Below are 6573 nucleotides of genomic sequence, written 5' to 3'. Positions count from 1 at the left end.
TCAAAATTCCACAAGCCGGAGATCTCACTCAAATCCGGACGGTGACGGAAAACCAAAAATTGTAAGTTTTCATTCTGACTCTCTTTTCTACGAAATTGAAAGAATATTTGATTTATTTGCACAGGTTGTCCGATGCATACGTTGTCCCAGCGAGAACGTTTGCACCAAAGTAGCGAAGTATGGAGGCAGTGAGGCGATCAGAAATGTCTTTAAGAATCTTCATAAAGGTTGCAAAGGTATTGCATCCTCCAATATATTTTTGCATTAATATTGATGACTTACACGATTTTATTTAAACAATTTTCATTTCTTGTCTTCAATAAAAGGTTCCCTCCGTTAGCAACATTTGTGCTCCAAGCCCGATCAGCCTAGTCCTTCTGTTGACGTCACTTGCGAAGAGCAGGCGATGCAAAACAAAGTGAAGTTGGCTGAAGTGGAAGCTGTAGCTGTTACCAGCGGTGAGGGAGTTACACATCGCTGCCTGAGCTCCTGAGGCTGTGCGCTCCGCCCCTACTAGTATTTTACCAAAACCTAGTTTATATTTCTTTCAAAGCTATCGCTGGCAATCTTTTCGTCCAAAAGGACAAGCAAGGAGGCAGCAAGATGAGAAAATGATGACGGAGGACTTCTTAGTTCTTAAACTTCTAAGTCTGGGCATGGATTCAAGCAATTGCATGGATTTAAACCATTTTGTGGATGGACCAATGACTGGAATCTATTCAATCACTTGGTCATTGTAATTATGCCACATAAACGCCTAGACGCCTAGACACGATTGATGATATGATAATTATTTATGGTTAACGAAAAACGATTAGAAATTTTGACACCATTTGTCATTTCAACCAGTTATCCTTTTATATTACTTTAATTCTCCCATTTATCTCCATATTAGTCCCCTTAGTTATTGCATCCGTTAGTTATATTACATTGTAGCCAAATTTGGCTTAAAAGGATACATGTGTATTTCTTTGTGTTTCTATTTCTCCTTGAGTTTCTCGGGTGAAAAAGTCGGGACAATGTAATTTCGTGCTTTTATTGGCTTCTAACTTCCAAGAGGCATGAAGGTGGAAATTAGGAGGCGCTGCTCCCATAAGATCATGTATAAAAAGTTTGCCGCTGCTTATTCTGCTTGAGGCAGACAATTTCGTTTTTTTCGGCCACTAAATGGAGAATGGTAGCTCGTCTAGTTAAAAAGCTGCGTTTTTAAATTGATGGAAACCCAATTTTTATTTGGCATTGTTGTAACTTGGCAACGTCGCCGCTTCTCTCTTAGAGTGTGAGTAATGCAGATGTTTTTCATTTCTTGAAGACGAAAGTAACGGAAATCGAATGTCAAGAAGATCCCGTTTATCCTAACTGCACTGCCTTAAAACTTTAACTGAAATTGAAACATGTATAACTTAGCAAACAAATTACTTTCATTCAGTTTATGACCACGGAAAAAATTCAAAAAGAATATTTTGGGTTTCCTCAACAGCCCGGGAAATCTTTTTCCGGGAATTCTGCAGCTGAAAGAAGTAATGAAGATTAATCTTAACTTTCAATAAATCCATAATTGAGACTTCCAAATACAGTTTTGGCTTACAGAAATTGTTTCTTATGATTGTTTTCAAATTTATTTTAGTATGTAGACAGAAAGAGACAAATATATCGACATATGTTAGTAGGGTAGACGGTGAAATAGGACTGAAACGAAATAGGACTGGTAGAAATAGGACTACGTTATATGACTGGGTGTGATTGTTTCCCTTTAATTTTAATTTTATTCTTTTGTTATCTGTTATAGATGTTATTCCAACCCAAAAGAAGTACTCGACTACTAATTTTGGGTATGTAATTTAAGTATGTAGTAATTTTAAGGAAAAACTAAACCAATAAAGATAAGATAAAGAAAATTATGTTGCCGAACGCTCGCCTCTAGAATATGGGTAAAACTCACGGGTAAGGGGTAATGGTGGACGAGGGGTTGGATAACACACGGGGTTGATGGGGCCTTCGGCCATCCCGCCGCGTCAAAGACCACGCACGGGGAAGCGAACGTCGGGCTCACATAATTTACTTACGGGATAATCGATTGACAACACCTCTCCCAGCAGATAATGTTGAATGACATCCAGGAAACAAGCAGCAATATTGCCATTGCTGCAGGAAACTCGTGCTGGCCATCATCTGCGTGAGAATTAGACTATTAGTTTTTGTTACAATGAAAGATAAGGAAACATTTAACTTGAGGGATTCCATCCAGTAAGGTTTAAATCCTCCGATAGCTGGTTCATGGCAAACGGGTTGGATTTTACGCTGGAACAGGATCAACACGGCGTCCATGATTCTCATAATGAGTGGCGGAGGTCTGCCCAATTTACGCAGTGGCTGTAAATAATTTGAACAGTCAAAAATGAATACCTTAATAAGGAAGTTATTTAAATGAACCTATGTAAGCTGGTTTGATGATATTTAGGGCAAAAAATAGTTTCATTATTTTTTATAAATGTGTAGTTCATTAAAGTAAAATACCTTCAATATTAACTGTCACAATCCCATCGTAACTTGCTGACTGGGTCTGTGTGCTGATGTGACGCACATGATGATCCTTATCTGAAAAACCGTTTGAACTTGACACAACACTAGAAAGACATGCAGTATGCACACTTGTAATTGGACGTAATCTGGTTCTTTTAGTTTTACACTAAAATTATTTAAATATCGCCCTCTCCTTTTGCTACTAAGATGTTTTTCTCGTCCTTTTTTTAGAATTTCCTGGTGATATCGACTTTCCATTAAATCAACCATTTCTTTTACGCGTTCAGACATTTAAAATAAAATCCTAATCTTCCAGGTAAGGCACGTAGATAACTGGAAACAAATTAAAACTATTGTTCACTTTTTGAAAACAATACACACCGACGACTGCAAAACCAAAATGGCGACGAAAACGAAAATACGTAGGGAAAGGAGGTTTGTCACGTGATGATGACTGGCCAATCAGGGAATGGTATATGGCCTTCGGCTAACGATGGCATGTTCAAGATGTATTGAACGTTCATCGGAGGCCAAGTTGACTTTATATTATATTCCTATATGCTGTGACGTGATCATACATAATATTTCTATATATCATCGTACATGGTTATATACTTTATGTTATTTTCCCGCATATGTATGTTGCAAAACCAATATTGAAGAAAGATGTCACTATCTTTTTATTTGATTCACAATCGCTGGTTACTTCATAGGGTATAGGATATCCCTGCTTAGAAAACTGCATTTAAAAATTTCTGAATTATGTTTGATTAAATTACAAATTTCAAGGAAAAAATTTACTTGGAAGAACAGGGTGAGCAAACGCAGATTCTTTTCATTCTTCTTTAAGAAAAATCGGTATGGGACTTTTTCGCATAATTGATGGTAATATAGTTGGCACTTATTACACTGAATGGCTTTTTTTCGGAATACCTTAGTCTGCAACTACAAATAACCGGAACTGGAAATGGTCTTCCCATCCCTGCATTTGCGTGCTTTTCCAATCTCTTTGTCGACAATGGGAAGCGTTCCATTTCTTTTTCTTTTGGAAGCAATTTTCGAGGTGTTCCACCATTTTGGATTGTTCTAATACCACCGATGAAGGATCGTCCCCAAAAGCCAAAGCAGTTACAAAAGCAACGGCAAAAACCACAAGCTGACCCTCCCGTCTGAATTTGACATGGCATTCGAGCGATGTAAAATTCGGCACGCATGAGTCTGGGTACGGTATCGAAAACGTGATTGCAGACCAAGTCATCACAATAAATTAGCTCCCATTGCCGATTATTAATGTTAAGGGATGCACTCGTCGATAACTACGAAAGACCTGTTGAAGAACCCGTATACTGCGATTACCCAATGAAATCCCTCCGAATGAATAATCTGAATTCATTTTTCCCCGCTCTCTATAGGGACTGTTCATTCTCTGCCTCAAGGAAGCATATCATTCATATCTGCCGGATATGTTGGACGGACTAGTGACAAGCACATCGTACAAGATAGTGAATTTTTGAGAAAACTGATTCCCTGAGATGAAGTTCTTGCTGACAAAGGATTTAGTATTGCGGAAGACGTTGGGTTGTGTGGTGCCAAGTTAACAACTCCAGCTTTCGTTAAAAAAATCACAGTTAACGTATCGAGAAACAGAACATTCAAGGAAAGTGGCTAATGTTCACATTCATATTGAAAGAATAATTGGATGTTTACGCATGCGATTTAGAATGTTAGTGAGTCCAGTTAACATTTCATAGTTTCGTTGCCACGTTACTAACGTTAGTTTCTATGATCAAATAGTCCGTGTTTGTTATATGTTGGCTACCATGAATCCAAGCGTTGTACCGTCCGGCTAAAAAAGAAATACATCGCCTTCGAGATTTATTTGTATTACATTTTTAATACAAATTTGACACATAACGGAAAATTTGACTGAATTTCTTGATTATATCTGGGTTTACTTAAAAGACATAATAAATTTAGAACACATTTTATGTTGTTACCATTTCGTTTTCCGCTTTAGGTGTAGAGCTCACTTTTCATTGTTTCTTTTGCTGGCAATGCTTTTTTTTGCAGATATGACAGATCCATGAATCTCTGAAAACCTTCATTCCCAGCCACAAAAGACACTCTTGTGATACAATTTAGCAAAACACAACTTATTCACACATGTTATCATTTCTTGATTTGTCATGGTTTTTTGACAGAAACAGGGCATGCAATTATTTTCATCTGTACTCACGTTGTATCACGTGACTGTGAAGTACTTACTTGTCAATACTGGTAGAACGACACGTAGTACAAAGAATTTTGATTTGGCTGCTAATCCTCACAGTATAGCTTATTATAGAAAATGCGCAAACAAACTAAATCTACTAATGTATATACAACAAAGTAGCAGAGTTTCAGGTCGCAGACATGCATCTGCAATTGCTTTTGAGCGTAGTATCGCTTATCAGCTTTAATTTTCTATTTTCGTCTATTTTGAGTCAAAGGGTGTTATCAACAGTTATCGCATTGCGTATCTTGTTGTGGGGATGTTTGAACCAGCATTTCACTTCTATAAGAGCAATTCCCAGACACTGAGAACAAGAGCACCGCAAAATTCTGTCCGGCGAGGCAGCTAAGTGTGGTTCTTTTACATTAATAAACAGACCAGATGGTTCAATGGAAAAGTCCTCATCCAATCCGTGTTTAACAAATAGCTTTTCCAATTTAGTAACGGCGCGTGCTTCGTGGTCTAGCCCAAACCTTATTGTAACCAAATATTTTTATAAGAAAAAACATAACATTTAACTTACATGCCACAGATCTGATTTGGACTGCATTCTTGTTATTTCTTCAATTCTTATAGATTGTTCCTCAGTAACCGCATATTTAACCATCAAATCTTTAGCTTTTCACAAAGTATGTTTAGATCTAATCCATGACATTTCACATCATACAATGTCCCAAGAGGTGGTGGCAATGGTATATTCAATTGTTTTGGGATATGTGACTGGCAACATTCGCCACTCACCAACAGTATTAAACTTGGATTCTTTTCCTTACTTACTGACTATAAAAATGCTTGGAATATCAGAGATTTCAGATACAGGTTTTAGGTGAACAGTTGTTTTTACCTTTGTTTAGCTGTGAAATTTTGTCTACCATAGTCTGTAATTTATTGCAGAACTTTAACTTAATATTTTTGTGTTATCTGTGATAGGAATACTTATAGGTTTCTGGTACCGATCCAGCCACGAGCATTTTAATTCTGTTCGTGAAACAAAATTCTTCATATCAACGAGTGCAACTGCTGTGAAAAGTAATGTAGCAACGTGACTGCAAACCTCACCTCACCTAAGCTGCGAATGAATTATTTCTAAATAGGGCGTATCACATATTTCAAGTTACTCTATAAAATTAAAATTCTACATACCAAGCAGTGCAATTGCAGTGCCCAGCTATGACAATTCCAGCTGCATTAAAGGCAATCCACGGCTGGGCTGGTGAATCATTAAAACTCATGGAATGACAAACCAAAAAAAAAATTCTGTGTTAAAGTAATGTTACAAATAAACACATGAAGAGTAATAACCTTCACTTTCATCAACAGATTTTTGTTTAAAAGACTTATTGCACACAATGATCTAATGCCCCCATCGATAAATCTCTTGTAGGCGTTAAGGTCCTTGTAAGCCTTTAAATCTTCATATGTGTATGGAGACTTTGAACACAGGAGGTAATTTATCAAATCAAGCATTTTTTCTGCGATGCTAAGTCCATTGCACCAATACTCTTCGTGAATTGTATAGGAACAATCATAACCTACTATTAATAGTTTTGCTGCATACCTCAGTTTATCTTTCTGATTTAATGTCGATACATAAAGAGACAAGTCAAATAATTCTATAATTTGACCGTCACTAGTAACAGAAAAGTCTTGATCACCTAATGGCTCAAGAATTTCTATTTCAAATACTATGGTGTCATCCATGACAGCCCTAAAGAAAAGAATGTTTTAAAAATACAAGAAATGTGATCTTGAAGCAGAAATTACTACACATACCAACC

General features: G+C 37.0%; 1 long non-coding RNA gene across 1 annotated transcript; it reads left to right on the top strand.

The window, feature by feature from the left end:
* The first annotated feature begins 345 nt into the window (after positions 1 to 345).
* Positions 346 to 956, top strand: LOC124328934. Its single transcript, XR_006916554.1, has 2 exons — positions 346 to 516; positions 583 to 956. It is a non-coding gene; the product is annotated as an uncharacterized LOC124328934 (long non-coding RNA).
* The last annotated feature ends 5617 nt before the right edge of the window (positions 957 to 6573 follow it).

This window comes from Daphnia pulicaria, chromosome 1, assembly GCF_021234035.1.
Source record: "Daphnia pulicaria isolate SC F1-1A chromosome 1, SC_F0-13Bv2, whole genome shotgun sequence".
NCBI lineage: Eukaryota > Metazoa > Arthropoda > Branchiopoda > Diplostraca > Daphniidae > Daphnia > Daphnia pulicaria.
This window is presented reverse-complemented; position numbering and strand designations above follow the sequence as displayed.